The sequence below is a fragment of the Phoca vitulina genome, unplaced genomic scaffold, assembly GCF_004348235.1.
Source record: "Phoca vitulina isolate PV1807 unplaced genomic scaffold, GSC_HSeal_1.0 scaffold27, whole genome shotgun sequence".
Lineage (NCBI taxonomy): Eukaryota > Metazoa > Chordata > Mammalia > Carnivora > Phocidae > Phoca > Phoca vitulina.
The window spans coordinates 19,489,842-19,507,408 of record NW_022589730.1 but is presented as its reverse complement, the minus strand read 5'-3'; the positions used below and the strand labels follow the sequence as shown (position 1 = coordinate 19,507,408).

Genomic DNA, 17,567 nt, shown 5'->3' with positions numbered 1-17,567 from the left:
TGAATGAAGGGAATGGTGTAAAGCAAAGAAAGAGTAAAAAACAATGTATTCAATATTCCCCCACACTTTCCTTCTCTAAATAAATTTTTTTAAATGAATACAATAAAATATTGTCCCCCTGTTAAACTTCAGATACCACTAAATCATTTCCAAATGTAGGATGCATCCTGTGACTCAACCCAAACCAAGCCCTGCTGTCCACATGTTGTATCAGCTCTAATAGATGCTCAAATTAACAGAGCTTCACTGGAAGACACTATGATGAAGCAAAGAACTAAACATTAAAACTCCTGTGCTGAAAACTGTATAAAAATTTAAACTATTTACCCATCGCAAAAGTCCAACTGGGTATCTCTAGTTTATAGGTAATGTCCTAGAGAGGCAGTCCGTGGTTTTATAGGATTAGTGACACACTGTATGAAATACAAAGACCATAATCTCATGGAGATTCTGGAATCTGCCCCAAACAGGGCAGTGTCCGATTTGGCTTGAAAAGAAAAAGGAGCAACACCTCACCCAAAAGCACACATATCCCAAGGACTATTATTGTTACACAAGTCATATGTGCCATTATCGCCTTCAAAGAACACACTAATGGTGAGGTCCTAGGATGGAGATATGCCCCTCTGTCTAACCCCACCATGAAATACTGGGTCTATCCTGAAAATGAACCTCACATCCTAGTCCATATACTCAGATCGACTGCCATTCCACGGCCAATTACTACCAAGACGTTTATACTCTACCAGCCTGATTCATCAACATGCTGGATCTCATACCTTCCTCTATCTAGACAGACTTGTGGTCACCTCCAAAAGAGACTTTTTTTTTTTTTTTTTGCCAAAATATCCCAAACCAAGATGGTCAATGGGTTAATATTCTTTTCTGAGCTCTTCAATTATGCTGCCTTCTGAGTGAGAGGGCTGGCAGGCAGGACCACACTGTCAGAACTGCAAAGAGCTCTGCAGATGTCTCTGTTGTGTTCAGTCAAACTGCAAAGGAGAAAAGATGGCCCTCTGACAACAGACAGCTGTCAATGAGATGGCACGCTCGCACTCACTAGGCCAATGAGCAGCAATGGAGGTGACAAGTGCTTGGCTAATCAGCTTGCCTATAAAATCACAGCCCTTCCCAGTGCTGCTCACACCAGCACATGAAGTGACAGCATGCACAGTCTTCAACTATCCTGTTCTCAGTCTTGTGTGTGTCTCTCTCTTTCTCTCATTCACCCCAGTGTTATTAGTACCGTTACAAAGGCTCTGGTCAACACAATATGTAGAAACAAGAACAAGAGTAGGGAAAGAAATCCCTGCAGCAAAATGACCCAAAAGGAAACACAGTGACACACTAACCTATTCAGGGCTATTTTACACTGAGACTGAATTATATCAATGTCCATTATACATAAAGAGAAACATGTATTAGACGTGAAGAGGCAAAATGATCCATCTTTTCTCCATCCTTCATCTTGTCTTTCTCCCTTCCAACCACCAGGGGGCAATTTGGGGCTAGAGCCTCATAGAGGAAGCTGAAATTCTGAGCTTTAACAAATACTTAAATATTTCGGGGAGGGGGGTGTGAGGTTGGAGCGAATCTGAAAGTAGGGCTGAAGGGAGAAACTCAGGGGACCTTGAGAACAGAAAAGTGAGTTCCCCAAATCTTACACTTATTTTCTTAATTAGCTAACTCTTAAGCTCAAAGATATCCCCTCTAAACTAATAATTAAATGCTAAATTCACTAAGGAGCTACCTTATGAGCCTGACAGGTATTTTTACCCGCTGATAATAAAAATACCTCTCTCTCTCTGTGTCTACCTCCCTACTTCCCCCTCCCTCTATTTTACTTTTCTTTGGTTTTTAAAAGAGCAGCTGGTTGGAAGGAGAGGATTCAGGAAGAAAAACAGGGCAGATAACCCAAGTGGATACCGAGGCAGATCTGTGGCTGTCCACGTGCACTGCACAAGTCAAAACACCCAAAGTCCATTTCAGAGAAAGAGGAATTTTAACAAAATACAGCCTCACTGAAATTGACCCTAATGGAGCCAAGATCTTCCACATCCACCCGGTACCCTGGCCACTTTTATTCAGCTCTTCTTCTTCAGCTCTCCCAAACAAGAGTCCAATCTGCCTGCCACGTCTAAAATAAAACCCCCAAAGGTTTTTCTAAAATAATTTTTAAAATCATTGAAGCGTGGAAAGAAATGAAAAGAGTAAATACTGGGGATACGCGTCCTTCAAGAGTCGAGAGAAAAAGTCAGACTTCAGAACTTTTCCAGCTCTGACTCAGCTCTCCTAGCCTTGGAGGTACACAGGGTTGCCCAAGCGCAGAGAACAGGCAATGGGACCATCACTGCAGGTGCCCCAAGTCGTAGACTGTCCTCATGGCCATGGCCTCCTAACTCATCTCTGGAAGACAAAGCTGTCTTTCTTTGTGAGAAATGTAAGAAGCCATTCAATCTCTGTCTGCACTCATGACCGGCGAGAAGGAGTGCCAGGACAGAGCCTGAGACCAGCCACCACGTCTCCAACTCCAACACCAACACCTACACCTCTTGAGTCAAACCAGAACAGCAGGGTAGGCATCTCAAGAACCTGGGGCCCCATTCAGGGACACCCCATTGGCTGGGTTTAATGTCACCAAGATGCCCGGCCAGTCACTGAGTTCCTAAGGACTCGGATACTCCTGCTCCCTACTCCACCCATACTCTTTTGAAGCTGTATTATCATCCACATAGACCCTACTCATGGACACCAAAATATACCAACATCACATAGTCTTGGCCACTCCAATCATTTCAAACTCTTCACCACTATTCTAGCTAAATGCTTTTTAGTTGCTTTTTCCCTCTTACGAATTCTTTCCTAAATTTAAAAATCTAAGAAGCACAATCGCCATAATGTCTTGGTTGAACATCAATTTGCAATGTGTTATTTTGTAGCTTTTCCCAAATTTCATCAGCCTTGAGTATTTCTAATATTGAATGCGGTCTTTTATTTTTAGTTAGGAAAGCAATGCTTACTGTAAAAAAAAAAAAAAAAATCAAACAATACAGGAGTCTGTCAAGGCAAAAGACCAAGTATTTTGCACACACAAAACAAGGAGGTCATTCCAGGGCACCCCAATTCGTCCCAGGTTCAGAGCAGCGGTGGGAGCAGCTCCTGGGACCAACGTGCCACTCCTCCTATCTGTTTCACCAGTTGAAACAAGGGGAGGGGCCAGCCATCTGCCATGCAGTCTCCACCGTCCCAGAGCATTCCTGGGGCAATGGGGAGATGGGGGCGGGTGCTTGGAGCAGGGAGAATGGCCACATCACAGAGGCTAAGGGGACACTGGCTTGCCACCTTGTACGTATCCACTTAGAGCCCCTAATAGCCATTTTTATGCTAGAACAGAAGAGGGAAGGAGGCAATCATTTCTACAGAGGAGGAAGTTATTACTGAGAAAAAGCCTGGGCTGTAGGAATATGAAGACTGGAGGGATGGCTGGCTACCCTGCCAATCCCTCTCAGCTGAGAGCATAGTGCAGGTTCTCGTGGAAATCCTGACTTTGTTGCTCTGAGGCTTTTAATCTCTAAGTTCATTCCACTTTTTCTTTCTCCCGAGAACATGGTCTGTGTGTTAGCTCTTGCTCGTGGCAAATGGACCTTCTGGGAGTCACATCTACGAAAAATAGAGTATTGACTGTCCTGCTCGCCGGGCTCACAGTTTGGTTCTGACCAGAACAATGGGGGCCTTATCAGTCCTCTGGGGTGCTGAAGATAGTCAAGACTCTCTCCAGTTCCATTAGGGCTGCCTGACACCCTATCTTGCGCACTTGCTTCTTAGTAATTGTAAAGCTTTTACATATTTAGGGAGCTTTTCCATCAAAATACTCTGGAATGGCTAGAGGCTCAGACACATTAATGATATCTGCACACATGTGCTTTTTATCCAAGTTCACAGCTCCTGGTCATTGAGGGTAAACAGTGTTATCAGTGATTATTATGGATTTAGTCAAATATATTTTATTCCTGTCATTTATGAGCACTTGCGTTGGCTGGTATTTACAATGTCGGGATTCTGTCACTTTGGCAACCTTCTGAGACAACATTTTTCCAATGTTACAGTGACATTTCAAAAACTCAGTATTTACAAGCAAACTACACCCTCTGGCTCTGTGATGGTGCAATTCAGTGGTTGTTGAACAAAGGGATACTCGTCTAGAAATTTCTTCAGCTGCTACTGGCTATTACTTCATGGCCTAGCGTAGCCCTATGTTCTTTGGAAGAAAAAGCCTACAAAGACATCAAGGAAACATTTCAATGTTACACGCTATTGAAATTTTAACCATTTTGGGTGTTTCTACATGAGTGAGGTCTGCTGTGTGACGCTGACAAGTCTCTTAACATCTCTGAGCTTTAGCTTCCCATTTGCTATAAAGCAGCAGTAGGTACCAGGTGGCATTTAAGTCCTTTCTTAGTCTAACATTCTATCCTTAAGGATTTCAATAACATAAAAACACAAGTTGAACTCATTATCGTCGTTAGTTTTTGTCATGTCCTATCTCAAGCTTAAAAGAGAAAGAATCATGTGAAAGAAACATGAAGAAGCAAATCATGACCTACTCAGCTCATCCACTTCCTCCCTATTCCTACCCAGCCTCTGTCAAACAAGATGCATCCCAGAGACTGATGGAGGAAAAGTGGGGGACAAGATGTAGTTGGTACTGCACCTCACTCCTGAGATTCAAGGCCTCGCTATGCTCAGGTGGATCGCGGTCCTTCCACCAGTGGAGTAGAGTTACTACCACTGACAGGTAATGAATACTGCAGGAATTATGCACCATATTGTGTACAACTTGTAGTTACTTATGGGAAACATTCAAAATGCTCTCTTTTGTGGATCTCTAAAGACAATGCTCTGGAGGCAGAGATTGCCAGGTTCATCACACCCTCTTTGGAAATGCAGTCTTTCTCACTGACAGAGAGAGGTCTCAGTGCTCTAAGCTGGATGATACCTAAGTTAACAGTGAAAAGAGAGAGGGAACCATCTCTGAGAAGACTCTGTGGACTATTTGCTCTGACAAAAAGTGTCACCAACTTTATTCAGAAATAAAGAAGCGATAGGGAAAATGATAAATCTGGAGCCAAAGGACTTTGTCCCCTGGTCCCATCTCTGCCACCTGCTATTAATAGTGACAAAATTGCTCTGAGTGTTTCTGTTTGTTATCAATAAAATGGGGATTAAAAATAGTCCCTACCTCACTGGGATCACTGGCATGATTAATTTAAGACAAGAAATTTGCATGGAAGGGCTTAAACATAAGTTATTTGCTCATAAGTTATATAATTTGTTACTGTTTTTGGTTCATTTGTTCATTTACTCATCCATCCACTGACACTTGAGCAAACACTCACTGCGTGTCCTCTGTTAGGCACTGGGGATAGAGATGACAGCCCTGCTCCCTGGGGTTTTCTGGCTGAGGAGAGTGTGACAACTGTCAGGAGAAAGAAGTGGCTACCTGTGCTCAGAAGAGAGCCCCTCGTTCTGGCCTGGGTAGAACACCAAGGGTCCCTGGAAGAAACAATGCATGACCTGAATTTGGATGAAGACCATGAGTGACCGGTAAAATGAATGTAAGGGGAGAAGGGGAAACAGAGTGAAGATATTCCAGGCCAATGGAAGGGCTCTTGTAAAGACAGAGAGAATTATGAAAGAGCCATTAAGGGAACTACAAACAGCTCAGTATGGCTGGGAACAGATGTGAGTGAGTGTGAAGGACAAGGCTGGAGGCCAAGACAAGGGCCAGGCTATCAAGAGTCTGTGCATCATGCTAAGGATGGGCCCCTGAAGCCACAAAGGGAGGCTAAGCAAGGGCATAGGGACATCAGGGTTTTGGGGAGAAAACCACTCCATCTGCCATGTGAGGGAGAAGGTGGGGATGGAGGGAAGTAGAGCAGTAGAGACAGCAACAGCGACTGGGAGTGTGTGGGTTGGGGCAGATTTATTGACACAGGAAGCAGAATCTATGAAATCTGAACACTGAGGGCTTCTGGGAGGGGGAGGGAGACGGAGCACTCTCTGATGGCACCTAGACGTTAGTCACCAAGCCAACACAGATGGAAGGACTAATCTTGAGGGGAAATCCAACTGATAAAATTCAAGGTCAAAAGCACAATACCTTAATTGCCACATTTTACTCTAGCCCTTTGAAATAATACATCTAAATAAATGTAAGAATATGAACTTGGGAAGTTATGTGTTAGAGCCTCCAATTGGGTGACTCAAACCCTCTACCAAGGTAGTGATATCATGACCTTTGGGGGGTCAAATGCGGAGCGGGGGAGAGGAATAGGGTGCTATTTCATAATAAATGTTTACTGAACACCCAAATGAAGGTATGGTGGAATATATTATTGTGGAATATTCTGGAATGTTCTGATTGTTGGCTGAGGTTCTACAGAGCTGATTTAGTATGTCTGCATTCTATTTCCAGAGCAATATCTATAAATATCTAGAACACAGATAAAATTATTTGCACCAGGTAACGAAAGGAGACCTATTGACTAGAACTCCATAGAAGCCTCCAATCTTGACATCTGAGTTTCTGAAGGCACACTAGGAAATTTAAGAGAATAGTATAGTTACCTAGGATACAATGGGATGAGAATCTGCTCTGAATGAAGTATGAAGTGGAGGCGGTCTGGAGTCTAGGAACCATGGGGTGTATGTGTTATCTGCAAAAGGGAATAGGGAACAAGTTCTCCTAGAAATAAATCCAAGAATAATCCCTTCCCCATGTATAAAACCCCAAACTTAAATATTCTTTCCATGGACACAATGACACCCAGGACTTGTACTCTGGAAACAAATTCAAGCCAATCTTTAAGTGTGAGTAGGACTGAGAAGAACAGGTCCCTATTAGTGATTTCTCTTTGGTTGAGACAGCTAAGCGGCAGAGATGCAGAAAAACTCTCCTTGAGGGACGATGTCCGAGTCATAGCATTGTCCACAGCACATCTCTTACCACTGCTGATGTTGTGTCGGACCAGCCACTCTCCACATGACAGTTCTGAGTCGCAGAGCTCAGTGTGACAGACTTCACAGTTCAAAAGTACTGGTAATAGATATTTCCACAGATGGTAATCACATCCAGGAGAGGAAAGTTCAGTGGATGGGGCTTCAGAGGAGTAGTATGGCCTGAATTAAGTAGTATACCCCAACTTGTGCAGGAGTTTTGTTCAAAAAATTTGTTTAGAATTTATAATGTAATTTCCTATTTAAAAAAAAAAAAACACCTCACAAAGTTGAAATCCTTCTAAGATCTTGAATTCTGAGTCTCTCGGGGTTTTGGACCCTACTTGTAAACAACGACCCTATCTAGGACTCAGCCTTTTTTTTTTTTTTTTTAATAATCTCCATGCCCAACATGGGGCTCGAACTCACGACACGAGATCAAGAGGCTGAATACTCTACCCACTCAGCCAGCTAGGCGCCCCCTAGGACTTGGCTTTTTATCCCCACTACACTTGGAATCTCTGTGAACCATGAGAGGGGCAGAAAATACCCTCATTGATCAGAGACTGAGCATCATCTCACAAACACAGACAACCCCCAGTGGAACCAAATGACCACTGGTTTTTATCAGTAGTCCTATCAAAAAAGAAAATTCATCATTTAAGCATGCAACTATTTTTAATCCTGACTGTGATCAATAAGGCTGCTTGATTTTCTTCCTCTGCTACAGCAACAATCACTTACTATTTATCTGTGACTCCTTCCTGTGAAACCATCACTTTCCAAATGTCATCAGAGGATCTATTTTCCAAGTCTGCGCTCACTTTGGGAACAGGCATCCATGTCTCATTCCCTCAGTCCATTCATACACTGCCCTTTGAATAGCACAAAACATTCTTTCTTTCTATGAAACTATGCAGTGAGAAACCTTCACAATCTCCTAAAAGGGTATATAGTTTTCTTCCTATTCATATAGTGGGCATCTTGTCTTTGGAATTTTCTCTGACAATAGCAAGCAAGTTTACAAACTTTTCTTCTTGGCTAAATCACTGAACTTGGGGCATGATGAATTCACTATGAATCATTATAGAGACACCCTACATACCTGTCTTATTCCTGTGTGGATAAAAATTTATTTTATAGACATTTATTATTGACCAATTCTTCAAAAAAATGTAAATGTTAAGGTAAGGAACTTAATCTAATCACCTGTACATGTTTTGTATGACCTGCTAACTCATTTCCTCTTCATATTATTTACTTTCCTGCCATTATGGTGATCAAATTGATCTCTAAAAAGATTGTAAAAATCTCTATCAAAGTACAAGATGAGTTAAGATTTCAATCCTGATGTTGTAGCCTTTATGTATATTTAATAATCACTTAAGAATTAAAGCTACATTCTGGGTCCTTTCTTTTGACTTTATCCTGTGTTTACTTCAATGAGGCTTTTGGTGTTTCCTTCATGCCACCTGCACTGTACATTTTTTTATATGTGAAGATGAGGGGAAAAGGAAAACAAAAGTAAGAATAGATGAAAGTGACTTATTATCAAAGTATGAGAAAAGCTAGCTACTTGGCTAAATAAAAATAACATATTTAGTGATTTGTAATATAAGAATAAAATGAACTCACTGGGTCTCAGGAGGTCTGCAATATGATCTTTGCAAAAGGTAGCTTGCCAATTTAATTGAGGTAGGAGTTATTTAATTTTTTTACAGGTATAGTTTTCAATAAAACTACATATGCCTATAATACTGCAATGGCAGATGTGTCTCGATTATTAGAGGTGGGCTCAAGGGAATACATACAATGGATCTTGAAATCTGTAAGCAGCTGTTGGGGGGGGGGGGCTGAAATGATGGGGGAGGGCATTGTACCACACACACATGTTCCTTAAGTGCAGCAATGTTTTGTTATTTTACTGCAGGTGTATTACAGAGATGAAATTTAATAACTTACTGTGTACAATACCAATAAAACTGAAAAGATGCAGTGCCCTGCTGTTCATTATCACTGTACAAATGAGCTCGGATTATTCTGTGTGCATGCACGGTCAATCCCCAACACATAGGGACCTCCACATCTAGAGCTCTAGAGAATGGTCACTGCTTGAAAACCTCAATGATATTCTTCCTAATTACTTTCTTATCACGGAATTGTCGTTGTCCCAAATTCACACAAATGTGGCTTTGAGGAAGGTTGAAAATAAGATACACCTAGTATTTTTTTTAAAACATCATAGAAAGTCTTCACTGGAAGATGTCTTTTGAAAGGAGAGGGTAATGAAATCAAGGAATATATAGATTTCATTAAGTACTGTAAGAATTAAACAGTGACAGTATATTCTATTCAACAAAATCCGGGGAAGCGCCAGGCTGAAGATGCTATCCCACCACAATTTGACTTCTCCCTTTATTAAGTACAAAAATAAGTGCCATACTATGAAAAACATTTCCGCATTAGAAATGCTGAAGGAAATGCAACTATGTATTCTTGAGGGGTTTCTTCTCCCAAGAAACTACTTCTGTTAGGTAATAAATAATACACTGAACATAAAAGGTCCATGCTTTAGGAAGCTCAGTTTAGTTTATCTGTGAGAGAAGGTATATGTAAAGAAATCCACATAAATATCCAGAACACACACACACACTTTTTCAAAGGATGAGGCTCAATGCTAAGCAGGTTACCATATCAGGCCCAGCAGCAGACTCAGTATCTATGCCTTTCTAAAGTATTTATTTCTAAAAAGATTATGGGGTTTTGTTGGTATCTTGCAGTGTTCCCACTATTTTAACTTGGGGTCTCAGTTTTAAGAGTTTCAGAAAATATCTCCTTAATGATGAAACCATTTCAAGCATGGCCATAGATAAAGGAATAAATATTTCTGCCATTTAATGTTGAAAAGTTTTCCTGACGCTGCACTGGGAATATACTGCTTTTCTTATGGAAAGAAGCTCTAGGGCTATATCGATTTCTACACCATAGGCAGGTACATTTCAACATGAAATCTTATCAAGTACTCCTCAGTGTTAATTTAAATCAATTGTTTAGTCATTAATTGATTTTCTCCTTTCTCTTTACATGTCAAAAATATAAAGATGAATTGAATTCTTAATTGCTAGTGGTCATTAAAAACCCCTGAATGCTTTTTATAAGAAAAGAGAAGTTAATCCCAAGATTCTGGTGAAATGTCCATTTGGATACCAGGACTTCACTTTTTTTGGTGTCTCATAAATTATCTCAAAGCAATTTTAATTTTTTTTTAACGCACTCACTGTCTTGAACTATTGTATAAAACTTGCCTATGCTTCTAACACATATTTTTCGTTTCATATATTTCACAAGTGAGTTAAATGCCACAATCGAAAAATTATCGGGTCACATTTAAGAGCCTGCCAAAGGTCTGGTTTCAGAATTTCACTCTATGTAGTTCTTATATTTTTGAAAAAAATAATTTGATCTATGAAGAATCCAAATCCATGTAATAGCAAACCATATTCTGCCTGCATTGCACAAAAAGCAAGGCCCAAATATAATCTATACATTTTTAAGAAAGTGTTCATGCTGTTGCTAAAATGTGAATTGGCATATTCTACCCCAGCCTTTTCACAGGGAATCTTTATTGGTTTTAATGAAATTGCACATGCTAATTCTGAGGATGTTAGATGATTCATGTAGACACATGTGGTTTATTTAAAAACAATAACAGCAAAAAAAGGCCACAGAGTCAGGAGCCATGTGGCCCCTCTCCCCTCTGGGAACCGCCCCCCCCCCCCGCCCCGTTATTCAGAGTTCTAGCACACGCTGAACAGACCTGACTGAAGCTACTGTCCAGGCACCATGTCAGGCCCAGACTCTCCAGTGGGCCTAGAATCTACCAAAACTGGTTTTCCAGATGGGCTGTAATATGGATCTTTGAGCCCAGAAATCTCATCATGGGTTGGAGCAGCTGGGAACCTTCGTTGGAAGACCACTGGCTTTAAAATGGGACGTTTCAGAGTTCAAAATCTGGCTCTGAAGCTTACTTGGGTTGTGACCTCAGGCCTGCTTGCTTTACTTCTCTGGGCTTCATTTTCTTAATTATTAAATGAGGACGATAATAATCACCATACATGTTCATACCAGCGCCTAATACTAAGTTCCCAGGCTTCCTCTAGTTAGAGCCCAGACGAACATTTAGAAACCCATTTGTTTTGAAACCCACTCATCAGTCACATCCGGGTTGTGGAAGGACAGGGGAGAAGCCAGACCCACTATCTCAATGACACTCCAGGGAGCAACTCTGAGCAGCACAGCTGCCTACCAGACTCCGTGGGTTGACCACTGGTGGTCAGCCTTGTGAGGTCTTTAAGAATAATTACTAGAATACAGAGGGGGCAATATGAGAATCTAGAGAAACTCCAGTGCTTAGGACAAGATTAATCTAACAACTAGGGATACAGATTGTCATAAGTTCTCAAATTTCAGCAAAAGAATACTAGAGTTTAGTTTGCAAGGAAACATACCTATAATTACCTCCTTCCCCTGCAATTAAAGCTTTTCTGACCTTTAGCCTGAGCTATAACTGTTCTTTTATCAATATACCTTACGAGATTTGAAGAATGCTTTAATGCTTCCAGTACCCTCCAGTACCATATTTAATACAAGCATTATTAACATCTATTTGGATATGTATGAAATACTTAAATTACCAGCGCTAAAATATGAACAATGAAAGGAAGCTTTTTGCAGAAGAATGTCAGCTATAAATGGAGGTGGACTGATGGAGCTTTTTAAAAAAAAAAATCACTAGTTCAAAAACCTCTAGTACAGGGAAGCATCATCCATGTACGCTAAAACCATCAGGTCAAAGACTATTGAGGAACTGGGATATTTGCCCAGTGCTAATGTATCAACACAAAGATTGTTTACTGATTGTAAAAAGGGAAAGGTTTCTTTACAATAGAAAGATCTGGGGGTCTCCACTTTCACCAAGTGATTAAAGTTAGCATCATCAATAGCAACATATCTTGACATTATATGCCTCCAGATGGAAAGCAATATGAAGGACATAGCATCATCTGTGAAATACTCAGGCCAAAAATGGGCAACATCTATATGAAGAAACCTTTCGACCTAATTTAACAAATTAAACAGCACCACAAAGAAGTAATCTGACAATTCTAGATGGGAGAATATTTTTTAAGACAACTGGCTTGATTTCTTTAAAGTAAATATCATTTTTTAAAAAAATTACAGGAATTGCTCTAGTTTAAAAGAAATCATAAAGAGACATAGAAACCAAATACCATGCATAAATGCAATGACAGAAAAAAAAAGCTATTGAGGACATTTTCATGGGGGGTACAATTTAAGAAATCTGAATACAGATAGGGTATTAGATTAGGAAGCTATTGTTATTTTCTTTGGGGGTGATAATAGTATTTCATTTCAATGGCTAAGTGTTTATAATTTTAAAAGACACATGCTGAAAAATCTAGGGGTGAAATCTGATTAGGTCTGTCACTTAAAAATGGTTCACTGAAAAATGTGTATATGTATTTATACACACATGAAGCAAATATAACAAATATTAACAACGGTTTAACTGGTGAGTATATGGCACTTTATTATTTTTTTCAACTTTTCTGAGTATTTGAAAATTTATACTATATAAGATTTCTATAACATTTGTTAATTAAATAAATGGAGCTTGATTGTCTCTGCTGATATCCAGAAAGCTGCTAGTGGGGGCGTTGAAGGGAAAGTATGCAACAGCTTCTCTTTGTTTTTCTCCTTAGTACCTAACAGATCACTAGAGGGCCAATAAATATCTATTTACCAATACAAGGAAAGAATGGTTCCATTGTCCCCTTTGGCGAGCGTTGGGGTGGCTGTTGGGTGAGAGGTTGGCCCACAGCAATGTCCCCAAAACAAACAAGCTGGTGCCTGAAATGTTGCTTGGGGCAGAGTCACAATGCATATATGCAGCAAACTCAGGCCCTGTGAGGTCTGAAGTCGTCATGATTTTAAATACTCTGTCTCACTGTCCTCCCCGGCACACTCAGAAAGGATGGGGCTGGATTCTGACCTTTGGTTCCAATCACGTGCCCAGCAGAAACCCAGAACATAGAATTCCCTCGTCACTTCCTTTCCGAACGTTCAGGCCTCGAACAGTGAGACCACCACCAGACTGGCAGTCAGCGCCCTGAAGGTGAGGGACGAGTGACTCTCCACTGGATGACCTCTGTGTCCTTCCAGGGCCCGCACAGCACAGTAGAAGGGCAGACTTCCAAAGGACTTGCATTGAGAGAATATGATTTTCTCATTTTTGCAGGTATGAAAACTGTGCTAAATCTATGGTTCTCATATATTGCCATTTTCAGACTTTGCTCTCTCAAAACGATTCCTAAATGTGATGCGGGGGAAACAGGCATTACGGTATCACAGTCCTCACCCTGCTAGGCACAGAGTACACATAGCAAGATAAAGCCGATGAGGTCCCTGCCCTGTAGGAGTCTACAGAATCTTGGTGGAAACCACCATTCAACAAACGTAAGTAATGGCAAATTCAAGAGGCACTATGAAGGAGACCCGAAGTGCTAAGGTGGGACATAGACACAACACAATACGTGGATGGAAGTAGGTCCTAGGAAGGATGCACTGGACCAAGACTGACCCACCGTCCACCGTGAACAAAGTGTAATGTCAAATTAAAAAAAAAAAAAAAAGAGAGATGTAGTTCTGCTTCCACAAGACCTAAGTAGCCATTTTCTTAAGAAGGGACAAAGCCTTCATGCCTTCTTTGCTTATATCCTCTCCATTTTGACTTTAGATAAGGAAAAGTTAAAGGAGCCCAAAGTTTTAGAATTAAGTCACTTGTAATTCTTTGTATATTAAAAATAAAAATAATTAAAAGAAAAAATCAATTCTTCAATGTGTCATTCATTTTAGAACCAACTATAATGTTTTGAACCCAAAACAACAAGGTTTATGAGCAAATCCCATTTCATATAGAGAAGATCCATTTTCTATACAGTTTCAAAGTTTCTGGAATTTAACAAAAGTATCGAGATTAAGCCTAATTCTTAAATCCCGTCAGTTTTAAGATCTCAACATCAAATAACTTTATCAGCATAGTCCTATTTGATTACTTGCTGAGAAAGAGAAAGAATGTGGATGAGGTTAAAGCCTTGGACTTCACTAGAGAAAACAAGATATGGGCTGGGACATTCAGTTGCAGAATTTTGTGCAAAGACTTCAAGGCATCCTCCTGATTTTCAGTAAATCACTAAATATTCACTGCCTTCTCAATGAAGTACATAGGAAGTATATTTCCATGTCTTGAATAATCAAATTAAGGCAAGAAGTCTAAAAGCTTTTTCAAGGTCAGTGGCAATACCAACTTTTGGACACGTCTTTAAAATAGAGTATAGTCCCATAGACCATACTAGGAAATCATCAAACCTAGTTGCACAGAACAATCACCGGGGGAATTGTCAGAAAAGCAAAGGCCCAACTCATAAGATTCTAATTTAATTGGTCTCAGATAGGGCCCAGTCTTCCATATAGTACACACACACCCACGCCCCCCCCCCCACGCCCCCGCACACACACCCCACACATCTTGCCCAGGAGATACTAATAATGAAACCACTGCTTTAGACCTGGGCTATATCCCAAAAAAAGAAAAGACAAACAATTCCTGATAATCAATCCTGAACTTCCATTTAAGGGGAAAACTTCTGCCTTAATAACAATCATTTGTGTTGACATCATCATCTCATTCAAAAACAGAAGATCTCGGCAAGATAAAAAAGTTTGCAATCGCCAAACATCCTCTTCAAAGCAGCAAAAGAGGCCAAAAGCAAATGACATTTTTTTCCTTTTGTCATCTGCAGTGATGCCCATTAGGTATTAGCTATTGGTTATCGTATTAAGGTTGGATCATCTTGCAAAAAACTTTATTTCCGCTCATTTTCATTTCTGTCAGACTTTCCATTATAAATTTTATTTTCTCTGCCAGTAAAAGTAGTATGAGGTTGCAATTTGGCAAGAACATTTTAAGCTTGGGTGTGATTTCCGTACCCCAATTTGATTTAAATTAGTTTTGCCATATTTAGTGAGAACTAAAAAAAAAAGTCCACTTGGCCGCTTTGCTTTGTCTATTGGTTCTTTTTCTATACAATTTCAAAAGTCTGAAAAAGTTACCATGCTTATTTCTGATAATTTTACGTGGAAATGCATTAATGAATTCATATTGTCCCATTACTATTTATATTGAAAACAACTTAATAAAGAACCTGCCAGCTTTTGTTGTTTGGTTAAAATATCTGCTTTTTAAAAAGCCACGTGTCTATCACTATTACTGTTAAATCCTCAAGAGAAACATAATGGATATATATAAATAATATATATATATGTGTATATATATATGTATATATATATATATATATATATATATATACACACATACACACACACACACATATATATATTTAACCTGATGCATTTTTGAAATAACATACATTTCAGAATAATTATTTCTCCAGGACAGCGTTTTGCTACCTGTTGCTTACCACCACTATTTCTCAAACAAAAGGCTATTGGGACTGGAATAAGCATCTTCACATGTAACAGTGCTCATCCCTCTAAGTCCACAGGATACATTGTTATAATACGACAGATAAAGCTGCTTTTGGAACTCCTCAGGGCAGATCGTCCAAAGGATTTCCACCCAGCATTTCTAGAATGTAGTAAACAGGAGAAACAAAAGCTTCCTCTCCAGGAGAGCACTCACCTTGCCACACAGTGGGGAATCATTTCAGCTGTGATCTGCTACTTAGACTTGAAGCCCAAGATACCCGCGACTTTGCCTCTCTTTTTGGTTTGCATGGCTGGTGTTGGAGACAGGGATATCCCAAAAGCAATTCGGCACAAGAGAATCATTCACTGGAAGACACACTATGGTCTGCTCTATTCTCAAATTTCACGGAAAGCAGAAATTCATTATATGGGCACTTTTCCTCTCCAGCCCCTATTTTCTCAATCAGGGAATTTCCGAAATTTTGCTCTTTTATTTATCCTTACATGATCACACTGTTTATGGATACTGCTGAGACCATGCTAAGCACAGAGACAGTCGGTTCTTGCAAGACTCACAACCATGAAGCAGAAATAAGAGAGAGAGAAATCTCCACACTCCACAGCTACATTATGAAGACTTTTTAAGAAAAGCATATGCAGTCATACTCCGATACACAACAGAATTTTCCTGGCCATGAATGTCTCAAAATGAGCCTCCCAAGGCCCAGAAATTCAGCCATCACACACCAGTCCATCCACCTCTACTCCACCCTCTGCCCCCTTCCACTTCTCACCTTGTGTTTGCCAAAAAAATAACTTCAGTTTCACCCGAGGGAAGTATTTCCCACAAACCGAGGGAGGGTCTGCGTCCCTGCACATACACAGACAGACTCACACGGTCTGGATGATGCTTTAACAAGTTAAGGGGCCTCGCGCTTACTCAGCAGAGGAAATCTTTGTGTCTGTGAGGAATCACGCCAATTCCTATTAGTAAGAAAGGATACAGGGGCGAGGAAGCCTATTCTCTCATTGACCAGAAAAAGAGGCCCAGCGAAAACAGAGACCTCTGCCATGACCATCTGCAAAAAGGAAGGATGTTGTCAACTTTCTTCTCCCCAAAACTCTAACGACCTCTGCCTTGACCCTCAGAAACCAGATACACAGGAACCGGCTCTTCTGCAGGAATTGGGAGCTTTACACTAGAGACTCGGCACTAAGAGGCTTGTCGCCCAAGCTATCTGCCCCGAACATTTGCACTCACATTCCAAAGATGTTTCCGTTGTGCTGGAATGGCTGTAAATTTCTTTCCTGCAGAATTCTTTCCAAACAAACTGCTATGAACTGTACTGTGCAGGCTGTGTCAGGAGCTCTTAACCAAGCACCGGTTCACCTCATTGCAACCAAGCTTTCAGATGCCGAATAGGACTGAAGGGGTGGCTGGGCCAGAGGAGGCAATTTTAAAAATGCAAATATATCCGGGGGGGGGGGGAATAAAAAAAAATAAACCTCCACCAGAATTCCACCTCTAGTGACATATGACTGATACATAAAGGTGACATCCTTCACAGGCTCTTTTTAATTGCTAAAACTGTCTACTTACATTTTCCAGGATATATGAAACAGGTTGTTTCAAAATTTCAAAATCGATTTTTTTTTCCCCCATATCATTAAAGAAAATGGGAGGGTGAGTGGGTTCGAGAGCAAGCATTCCCTTTCTAGCATAAGAAGAATGTACATTCAGTTTGGGTGAGGAATGAAACAGTAGAAAGCTTTGAATCTGAGAGAGGATTATTAAATTCTATCAAGAGTTCTCCCAAGTAAGAAACCAATGCACTTACAAAAAAGAAAGTCCAAATCCTAAGCAAAATAAAAGATCTTTAAACATACGATTAATACCGATTCTGAAGTTAAAAAGAAAGCATTTATACAAACTCGGTTGTCCTAAAACAAAGCTTATACTTTTGGTGATGGATAGTATTTTTAGAACTTAGCTTTCTCTGGAG

At 40.3% G+C, this 17,567-nt stretch overlaps 1 protein-coding gene across 27 annotated transcripts in view; it reads right to left on the bottom strand.

The window, feature by feature from the left end:
* The window catches only part of TCF4 (transcription factor 4), a 349,872-nt gene that overhangs the window by 157,997 nt on the left and 174,308 nt on the right, over positions 1–17,567 (bottom strand). For 2 of the 27 annotated variants that reach the window (XM_032422854.1, XM_032422856.1), the window contains exon 1: positions 16,826–17,015. The exons of 24 other annotated variants lie outside the window; for them this stretch is intronic. The gene's annotated coding sequence lies outside the window, so the exon portion shown is untranslated. One more of the 27 variants, XM_032422855.1, reaches the window with a different exon arrangement.